Here is a 10,556-nt window from a genome sequence, read left to right as displayed (position 1 = left end):
TTAAAAGAACAGACTTGAAAGGACTGTCTCATGTGCAGCTACAGCCAGCCTCAGACAACAGGAATGGGAAAGACTGGATGAACAAGCAAATTATTCCCTATTTCCTCAGATTTTGTGCTGTGTTCTGACATTTGCAGTTCCAATTTCCAACTCAGTAGAGTTTTATTTCCTTTGGCACCCACAATGCTGGTATGTCTTCACTTTTGGAATCACTGTATTTGTAGCATCTGCAACCTTTTGCAGTATTTGAAGTAGGTAACTTCCTTCATGTATTCTGAGCTTGTCACTTCCTGTCTTCATTTGATGCCACCTCACTGCTGCTTGAGAAGAGATGCTGAACAGCTGCTGTTTATGCTCTGGCTCGTTCTACTCACAAAATGCTGACTCAGGGACCAGTTAAACCAAACCAGTTATGAGAAAAGCTGGGGAAATAGCAGCCTCTAGCTTGACCAGGGGAATAGAGGTAAACCATGGTAGTGAACATCACAGGTCGTGCTGGAAGCCCACATCACAGAGCTCACCAGCCCCAATGGCTCAGCCATGTCACAGCTGAGGGATACAATCCTGTATTTACACAATGTAAATGTACTGGAACTTGTTAGAGAACCAAGTACGTTCAGCTCTTTAATTATTGTTTTGTCTGCTATATCTAGTTTCCTAGTGCATGAATCCCTGTCTTGAGATAGTTTTTGTTATGTAATTGGTGTTAACGATTAGTGTTCAGCATTAATTAAACAGATTGGTTTTCATTCTCAGACGTTTCACTTAAGATGCCTTCAGGCTACTAGACTGGAAGGGAGTTCTTTTTTTTTTAAGCATGTCTTCATTAGTGCTTATGTCTCTTTTATCTGCAGATGAGGATTCTCTGCTTCCTTTGTACTGCAACGTCAACCAGGGTACTATCAGCTTTTCCTCCTCTCAGCAGCAGCTAAGCTCCAGTACTTTATTAGAGGTATAAAGGATGCCTAGTGATACAATTACAGCTTGTACCTTTTGTTATTTTGGTTCCTGTTCTCCTGGCTGCTTTTTGAATCATGAATGATAGATAGTATGATATTTACATACCAATTTTACAACTTAATTTTAATGCTAGCTGCATGCCATGTACTAGTGTTTTCAGCTGAGCTCTAGGGTTTAACAATATATTTTCCTTTTTAAAAGTTTATTGTATGATAAAGTATCCAAATGTGGACAGGAAACAACTGCAAATTTTGCTAACAATAAAGGCAGGAGGACTCATTGCCATTGTTTGGACATCGCTTCTAACACAAAGTGGAAATTGTAATTTAATAACTACCATTTTTCTTCTGTCTCATGTGTGAGATACAGTAAACCATTGGGAAGGTCATCCAGAGGAGGTGATTCTATCACCTTCCTGTGTTCCTTTGGTTAATTGTCTTCATCACCAGAAATGTCAATCCTGTTTTCAGTTAGAGCCTGTGCATTTTCAGGTTTTGGTGTCTGGATCCTGTAATTTCTCTGCCTCATCTATGTAAAGTGCCCTAACCTATAGGAAGTCTTCACTTCCATAAAGATAATTGCAGATGTCCAAGTGTTATGTCTATTTTGAATTTCAGAATGGAACTGGTTAAAACTCTGGTAATCATTAGTGAGGAGGATTAAACTGTTCTAGATTTTCATGGGTTTAGAAGATGGGTTGCTTCTGTAACAAGTTAATCAATATCCTTCTCTAAGAGGCACTTGGTCTGTGGGTCTCTGATCAGAAGATCTGCTCAAATGAGCAGGGTTAGGTAGATTTTTGTGCACCAATGCTGGTTAGAGTGAAAGAAGTGCCATACTTTTCCAGGAAGGGAGACTTCTGTTATTGCTGCTTGTTACCTTCATTTCCTACCTGGTTTTGGATTACAGATGATGGAGCTTGATGGGTCATTTTGCACTGGGTAAAGTATATAGCAATAGAGAATTCTTGTGAATGACAGGCACCCTCCTTTCTGAGGTGATCTGATCTCCACTGTACTGACTTTCAGCTGTGCTGTGCCTGCCGTTTAGAGCCATGGGCCAATTTCTCTCTTAAGAGCTTGGGTGGGACTGAGTGTAGGAAAGGGTCCAGATTTTCTGCATTCAGCAGCATCAACTATCTTCAGAGTTCCCCAGCTGACACCCATTAACCCAAAAAATGGCCTTAGGTTTTAAGGCTCAGAAGTTAATGAGGAAGGAACAACATGAAAGCAGCAACAAAGTATAGCCTTGGTTTTCTCAATATCAGGTCACAAGAGGCCACCAGGAAAAAATAATAATGCTGGCAAAACACACCTGAATGCCAGCCATTTTCAAAAATAAAGAATTCTCCTCAGCATGGCATACTTGTAAGTGTTTCATATTCTCTTGGATCTCTGTAAATCCTGTAACAAATTATTCCAGCTCTTTTTGTTTGCTAAAGCATATTACGTAACACAAATGACAATCTTTCTTTTTTAGTTTCAGCCCTCCTATGACACACACAGCTTGGTCACAGAGTGGGATTCTGCTAAACACTGGTAGCTGTTTGTCAATTTGAACCTTCTTTTTAACATCTCCTTGTGCTTCTGATCCTGACCTCTTTGAGAAGATCATATGAGTCACAAGGTAAATGTTGGGTTTGGTTTTGTGTACATGGAACAAACTACAAGGCTGGGCTACAGTTTCACCTCTTTCATAAATATCAGTCTTCAGGTTCACACCTTCTATTAGCAAACCAAGGTGTGATATAATAAAATGAAGAAAGAGTTAGGCTGAGGTTCTGCTCCTTGCTCTGCCCAAACACTGTATCTTGGGCAGCCTTCACCATCATACCCAGCACCAGGGGCCTTTTCCAAGGCTTAGCTGAGTCAGCTGAGACCATTGATTTAAAATGATGAATTGACTTTTCATTGCACACGTGGGGAAGGTGATTCATCTGCTCTGAAAAATAAAGTCCTCTGGATGGAGGAAATGGCCAGGAGACATAATCCCTTCCTTATTCCCCAGTATATCTCTCCTTATTTGAAAATATTTATGTGATTTTTTAAAATATCATTTTTCTCAGAAATGAAACTGTAACTAAATACATTGTGGTGCAGATTTCAAGGCTTATTTCCTTGGTGGATAATCTTAAATTTATATTGGTGTAATGTTTTAACACTTCCAGAGTCAGTAAATTACAATTTGCTGACAGCAGTTTTTGCTCAAATATTTTTCCCTCTGTAAGGTGTCCTCCTAACAAGGGGTCTGCAATAATATTATAATTGTGTGGTATTTTAAACTGACTGTTTAAATGTGCTTTACCTTATATTAAAGTGAGTTGATATAAAGAGTGTTCTTTCAAATGCTGCTTAAAAGGACATATTTAAAGCTCCTAGAAGTACAGCTGGTTTATTTTTCCCTACTAATCAGATTAAATATAATTTACAATGTCTTTCTGTAAAGGAAAGTAGAAGACACTTTGCCTTAATTTAAGTGGAGCCTGTAGCAGTATTTAAAACAAATTAATTAGAAGTTGTTCACTTTAGAGGAGCTAGCCTGAAGCATAGATCCTCCTACATGGGTTTATATTTCTAAAGCCTGCCTGGGAGACAAATATGTACTTCTTCAAGATGCTCCCATCCAACTCCTTCACCCTGGCAGTTTATGGTGCTGGCAAAGCAGCCCAGAAGAGCAGTGAGGGACTGGGCACACTCCAGAGTTACTGGTTTGATATTTATTACAAGGCTCCACCCTATTTTCCATCTTGGATCAGGAAATTTCATCTAGGACACCATGAGCATTTGTAGATAAGGCTCTTTAATGTCATGTATCTTGTGGGGCTCCAGGTGTTTTTTGTACCATCATAGCAAATGCACAGCAGATCAGCAGAGTGGAGAGGAAAAGACCACACCACAGAGCAAGGTGAGCTGCTGTATCTGAAAATCCAGAGGCAATTTGAGAGTGTGGATTGCTCATCTCAGTGCTTTTGGACAAGGGCGGCGGATTTGCTCTCACTGCTTTGAGTAGTGCCTGCCTGGCTCCCTGAAGGTAATGAGGAAGCACTGCTATCCTGTCAGCTGAGCTGGAAAAAAAAGGGAAATAAAACAAGTGATTCCTAAAGGTGGAAAAGGAAATACTGCTCTTGCAGGCAGCAGGTGGTGATTAAGAAACAGAGCCTGCATTTTTTAAGCACTTGATGCTCTTTGCCTGCCTGAAGACTTTTTTTTCCTTTATTTTTTCATCTTTTTTCCTTTTTTTGCAGTGTGAGATTGTGTAGTTGAGAATGCCTGACATCTCACTGCTGAGCTTGAGGGGCAAAAGCTGTGTCTGGGCCATGTTTTCAAGCAGACAATGCAAAGAATGGATGAAATGAGAGAAATCAAACAGCTGCTCCATCAAAACTCTCTCAGTCTAGTGGGGGATCCTGCATGGATAGAAGAGAGCAGAATAAGGGCCAAAGAAGTAGAGCAGCCTTGAAATTGCTCCATAGTCCTCTTCCTGTTCCTGAGGCTGGGGACACTACATTTACACCAAATGGTGTTCTCTCCAAAGGAAAACTAAATGGGGTGTGAAGAGCAATTCAAGTCCCTGGGGAAATACAAGGAAACTAAATCAGATTGAGCATGTCAAAACCATCTCAGGTGATAGAATTACAGGAGAACAAGGAAAGATGTAGACAAATATGGGAAGGAAAAATAGCTGCTGAGTGCTTTGAAGCCTTCTGCATCAATCCAGCTGGGACCAAGGGCATCCTGACCTTCCCAGGAAGCTGCTCAAGAGATTTGTCCTCAGGGTCTTCAAAAACCAAAGCTGAAAAAGAGCTAGGCAGTAAAAATGAGGGCTGAGTTCTTCTGACTGTATACTAAATGATGCTCCTCACCCAGAATTTGGTGAAAAAGCAGATGTCATGTTCCACTGTGGGGAATGGTGATGAGTTCTTTTAAAAAATCCAGAACTGAGATCACCATCATTTGTAGCTATGAGTGGGAGCAAATGGAACTAAACAACTGCAAGAAATGAATTGTCAGTGAATTGTGTCTCCTTTTAGTGGAGTGTCTCAAGATCTATGCATATTTAAAGTACCGCTTCTTTTGTGGTCTTTGCCCTGGTGCAAATTTTCTAACAGAGCCAGCTTTGTTATAATTCAGAAAAAAATATTTCCTGGGGAATGCCACAGAAGCCAAATACAGGGAGTAAGAGTTAAAGAAAATGGATAAAAATAGTGGGGGAAGACCACTAAAGCATCCCAAGGGACACTATTAATGATATCTTTTGGAGACATGAATGCAAGAAGAAAAAGAAGCTAGTCTCTCCTTGGGAAGCTACTTAGAGATGATATTTTGAAGAAGATTGCCTATAATTGAAAGAGACATGAAGAAAATGAGCATGAAAAAGGAGCACCCTGTAGGTGTAACCAAGCAGGTGTAAAATGAAAGTGGCAAATCTCCCAGTCTCTCCTCGGTTTCCTCCAGCTGCAGATCAGTTACAGGATAAATGGTTTAGAAGGGAATTACAGACATGAGGTATTAAAACAAAGTAACAAATACTAGAAACACAATGCATGGGACAGAAAATGAATCAAAAATACACCTGACTCATGTTGTGTGAAGATCAAGATCTGTCATCTAATTACACACCCTATGCTATGGATAAGGGATGGTACTGGAGGTGACTCCCCAAGTTTTCAGCCTGGTGTCTGTGTTCAGAGCTGGCTGCAAGCTGGTAATCATCTCCTGCAGCAAGTGCATCTGTGAGTGTATGTGGGACAGATAATCTTTTCTTTTCCATATGTACTTGAATAAACTGTATGAACTATTATTAGGAGGGGATTCACAGGAATGAGAAATCATTTAGCCTGAACTGTAGTGAGAGTCCACAGCTTTTATGGGTCACTTTCTCTTCTGTGGCTCTAGACAGTGTGTGAGCAAACCTTCTCCACATTAATCAAAAGGTTGCCACAGGAAGGTGAAAAATAATTTTAAGCAGTTCCATTTGGAAAACAAACAAATAAAAGAATATATTGAAATAAGGCAGGAGAAGCTCTTCAGTTCCTGAGCAGTCTTGGCAGTTTTTTCTATTCCAACTCAGGGCAAGAGAAGCTCAAAAACCCAGGGAAGAAAAGATTGGTTTTCTCTGTTCAGGACACAGCATGCAAAACCTACAAGAAAGGCAGAGAATACATATGATCCCTGCAGGATAAAGGTCTTGTCTCGGTCAACATTTACTCTCTGGATGAAGGAGATGAAATCATCCCAAATGTACACAGTGCTGTTTCTCTTCTTTATCCTCATTACCTGAGGTGCAGTCTGAGGTGTTCCAAGCTGCAGGGCTTGCACAGGATTTCCCTGTGTTTCCTTGCCCAGCAGACAACAGCAGGCCATCAAATAGGTTGCTTCAAACACACATGAGCTCCATAATATCCACACATAATGCTGCTGAAAAGGGACTCGGAAGACAGTGAATCCCTTTGCTTATATTCTTTGTCCCAGATGGTTGATTGATTTATGAATATGGGAAATCACAAGTCCCCCAGTGACTGCCCAACAGGTAGTTTGTTTGGTTAAAAGTAGAAGAAGCTCAAAATTACCAGTCTTCATGTTTACAGGGATTTTTTTTTTTTGTTAAATATTTATGTCAGATATGCTATCCTCTTCTAGAAAAAAAAGTCAGCTGTCAGTGTGATTGAAAATAGCAGGGGACTCTTGCTTTTAACTGTCAATTTAGTTAAGCAAATTCAGCAGTAATTTTTTTCTAAGATGTCAGCTTTTCATTAAAAATGGCAAGTAAAGGGTGATGAAATCCTGCAGAACTTGTCCCTGGCTTTGCTGCTGCATTGCTTTTTTCTGCAAATCGAAGCAAAATTCTCTTTTGGAGCCCTCCAGCCAGAGTGCCTGTGTGTCTCATGTTCTTCTGGAGCACTTGGCTAGGAGAACGACTGGACTGAAAGCCATGACAGCATGGTTAGAAGAAAATCAGTTCTATAGGTTTGCCATAAATCAATGAACCAAACATCCTTTCAAGCACTGTCCAGGTGTTTTAATGCTCCTCCATTTGCAGGTGCAGAGCAGTACCTTGCAGCTTCTCTATTGCTGTGCCTGGCCTGCAGGCAGGGTTAAATCCAACACAACCCTGTGACAGTGTGTTGGGATGTTGCTCATGTCCAAGAAGAGAGTTTTCAGAAGGGTTCCTGAGGCTGTGTTGATTACATGTATTTCAGGCCAGTTTCATGCATTGGCAGCCAGTTTCCCACCTGCTTTTCCTAAAGGCCCAAGGTACATGATGTTTGTAAAGCAGCCTGGGTATTTTATATTTTTTTGATTGTGACTCCAGCTGTGCCCAGCCTGCTGCCTCGTGCTTAAATAAGGAGTAGTTTAAATCATTGTATTATGGAGATAAAATGTATTTCAGCAAAGGCTGTGGTTTTCTTAAGAGCCTTGGAATTACGTGTTTAGTCCTTTCAAATCTCAGTGAGACTTTGAATGCTCACAGATGCTTTTCAAAACTCCCCCAAACCTCTGTCTGAATAATTCCTAGGTTTGCTGCTCCCCCCTGGTCTATCCACCTCTATCTGCATCTGCCTGCACAACATTGTATTTATTCCAGGAGGTCTCCAGGCTTTATCCAGAAGGAATGTGTCCAGAACAAGCTGAAATATTTTGGAATATGTACTGAGACATTTGAATTAGGATGAACCAGACGAGGCAATAGAAGTTACTTACAAAAGATGGCTGCTGTCTATGCTGAGATCTCTCAAACAGTGAATTTAGAAGTAATGAGGTAGTAGTGAAATTTATTCAGAATTAATGTGTTCATATAAATATTCTACAGTAAATTATTTGCCAAATAACATTCATTACTTTGCAGCAGAGGTCATATAATTGAGAAAATGTATTTGTGAATAAATTATTCAACAATTAATGTAAGATGTAACTGCTAAATTATTCACAGAGACTAATTCACCCAGTTCTAATTCATTTCCACTCTGAAAGTGGTTTTGGGTACATGTGCATTTGTCCCTGCCCATGGCAGGGGGGTTGGACTGGGTGACCTTTAATGGTTCCCTCCAACCCAAACCTTTTAGGGCTTCTGTGATATGAGTGCATGGCTCCTGCAGCCAGTAGTAAACACCATTTACTGTCTCCCTCTGCAGCTGCAGTTACTAAATTTCATCCTGTGTGGAGCCTACCCTACAAAAATCCATAAAAATGCTTCTTTTTGCCTCAAATTAACCTAATCCTTGCCTGGATAATTTCTCTCATTGTTGACGATATTGGTATTAGAAAAAAAGAATACCATACATACCAACTATTTTTAAATTGAATTTGATTTCAAGACCAGCATCACTGGAACTCATTATGCCACATCCCACCAGCCCAAAGTTTTTTTTAAGAACCCAAACCCTCTAAGATTACAGATCTTAACATTCTTTTTCTGTGAAAGAAGTGGTTTGACCTCCATCAGCTTCAGCCTGCAAGATGATGATGTGATCCCTCAAATCAGAGATGTGCAGAAGAGACTGGAACTCTGGTTTGTTCAGGGAGAAGCAGCACTGCTTCTGCTCACCAGCATGTGCTTGTTTTTCTCTGAGGTAGAGTGGATCAGCACCACTTTGTGATGGCACTGAAATCTGTCCCTTTGTGGAGGGCCCCCATCTCAGGGTGGGCTTGCTGGGCTCACAGGGCAGCCCCAGTGTCAGAGCTCCAGAGTCTGTTTGCAGAACAGGGAAAAGGCTGGGGATTCTCCATGGCTGCTGCAGTGCCAGACAAGTTAATCAAAGTGCAGGAGGGAGATAAGAATTACATGCGTATTAAGGAGGTTAAGATGTGACAGAAAAGATGAGATTAAAAATTGTGCTTTTTTTGTAGCTAATTGTAGTCTAGGGTAACAAAAAATTGTGTGTTTCCTGAAGTAAAATGTGACTGCAGAGAAACACCAGAGACAAGCATAACAAATTCACATGATTCAAGCCCTCATGTTTCCTCAGTTTGAGTGAGGGAGCAGCTTTGCCAGCCATGCTCACCACCTGCTCCAGAAATGTGGAGTGGGCTTCTTTAGGGGACAGCCACGGCTCCTTTAGGTAACAGGCAGCTGGGGAGTGATTCCATCCTTGGCAGAGGCATCCCAGGGCACACAGGGGTCACTGAAGTTCCCTAGTTGTGTACCTTGGGGATGGCTTTTCCTTGGATTTCTTTGAACAGAGGCAGGATTTCTGGGTGCAGGTGCAGGGCTGTGAGGAGCAGCAGGTGCAGCCTTTGCCATTGGCCGTTTTGCCCAGCTGGTCTCAGGTGTGCTCCCCTCCTGCCCAGCCCTTCCAGCAGCTCTTTCCCAGCCAGGATGTGTCCATTGGAGGAGGTGAAAGTCTCTCACTTTTCAGTGTTTTCCTGCCTGAAGCAGCAAAGTGGATGTTGGATGCTTTGCTATCAGCAAACTCTATTTTTCTTCCAAGCTCTGTTAGAATCAACCTGCTTGCAAGTGGAGGGGAAGTGTCCTCCTCCAGACAAACCATTTTAACCCAGCCATTTTTCCTAAGAGCCAGATCTGCATGTTTGGGAATATTTGGGAATCAGACACTTGGGAAATTTATGGCCCATAATGAGGTGGTAGGAGCAATTTTTAAGAGGAACTTCAGTGCAGATGGGATATGACAAGGCACATCAAAATACATGGACTTCCAGAAGCTGAACCTGTGGTCTTGATTTAAATCTACTTTTGGAAGTTCAACATATCTTTATTTGACAGAGTGGAAATCTAACCTAAAGTGAGAGAATGTTTTTGTTTTATTCTCTATTTCAAGGACATACTATTTTAAGATAACTGTTATCTGTAATATTCCTTACTTTATTTTACATTTTCTCCCATATATCACAACCAGAAATTTGGAATAGATCACTTGTTCCATTGACACAATTTCTTATTCCCATTGAACCAGAATGCCCAAATTTGCAGTATTCATTTACAATTTCTTTCTGTGCTGCTGAAATGTAATGAATACATAGATGCCTCAGTAGGAGACCCTGATGCCTTGCAAAATAATCATGAAAATTAACCAGCCCGAGCATAAAATGTACTCTTGCCCTTACCATGATCATATTGATATTAATCAGAAGGAAAAGAAGCTATTAACTGAGTCACAAACACTATGAAAGAAATTACTCATTTGCAGTGAGTGAGATGTTTGAGTTTTCACAACAAAACTCTTTTATGCTCTCCACAGTCACCATGGTTGCAGCTGCCCAAGTTCTACCTGCCTGGGAATGCTTTTTGACAGGCAGGGCTGGGCATGGTGGCTTGGTCCTCAGCAGTTCTGGGCCCCAGAACTGTCTCAGGATGTGCTGCTTTCCCTGTGTTTTTGTGTGAAATTTAGCAGCATGTTCTGTGTGAAGAAAACATGTTAGGCTCTGGCATGTTTCACACTGCATCTCTCTGTGGTCTCCCTGAACTAAATGTGCTTTGTTTTTATGGTTGGTGGCAGGAGCAGCTGCTGATGTGTCTGGTGCTACAGCAATGAAACACCCAAATCGTGTGCCTGAGAAAAGAGACCTGGCTTGACAGAGCTCAGGCTCAAAGGTGGGTTAGTGCAGCTTAATGAATTATCCTCTGTTAGCTGAACAGCG

At 41.2% G+C, this 10,556-nt stretch overlaps 1 long non-coding RNA gene across 1 annotated transcript; it reads left to right on the top strand.

Moving 5' to 3' along the window:
* The first annotated feature begins 2,160 nt into the window (after positions 1-2,160).
* LOC135308559 (uncharacterized) lies at positions 2,161-9,104 on the top strand. The gene is made up of 4 exons (XR_010368962.1): positions 2,161-2,327; positions 2,440-2,586; positions 3,789-3,864; positions 4,205-9,104. It is a non-coding gene; the product is annotated as an uncharacterized LOC135308559 (long non-coding RNA).
* Positions 9,105-10,556: the final 1,452 nt, after the last annotated feature.

This window comes from Passer domesticus, chromosome 10, assembly GCF_036417665.1.
Source record: "Passer domesticus isolate bPasDom1 chromosome 10, bPasDom1.hap1, whole genome shotgun sequence".
In the NCBI taxonomy this organism is placed as follows: domain Eukaryota; kingdom Metazoa; phylum Chordata; class Aves; order Passeriformes; family Passeridae; genus Passer; species Passer domesticus.
This window is presented reverse-complemented; position numbering and strand designations above follow the sequence as displayed.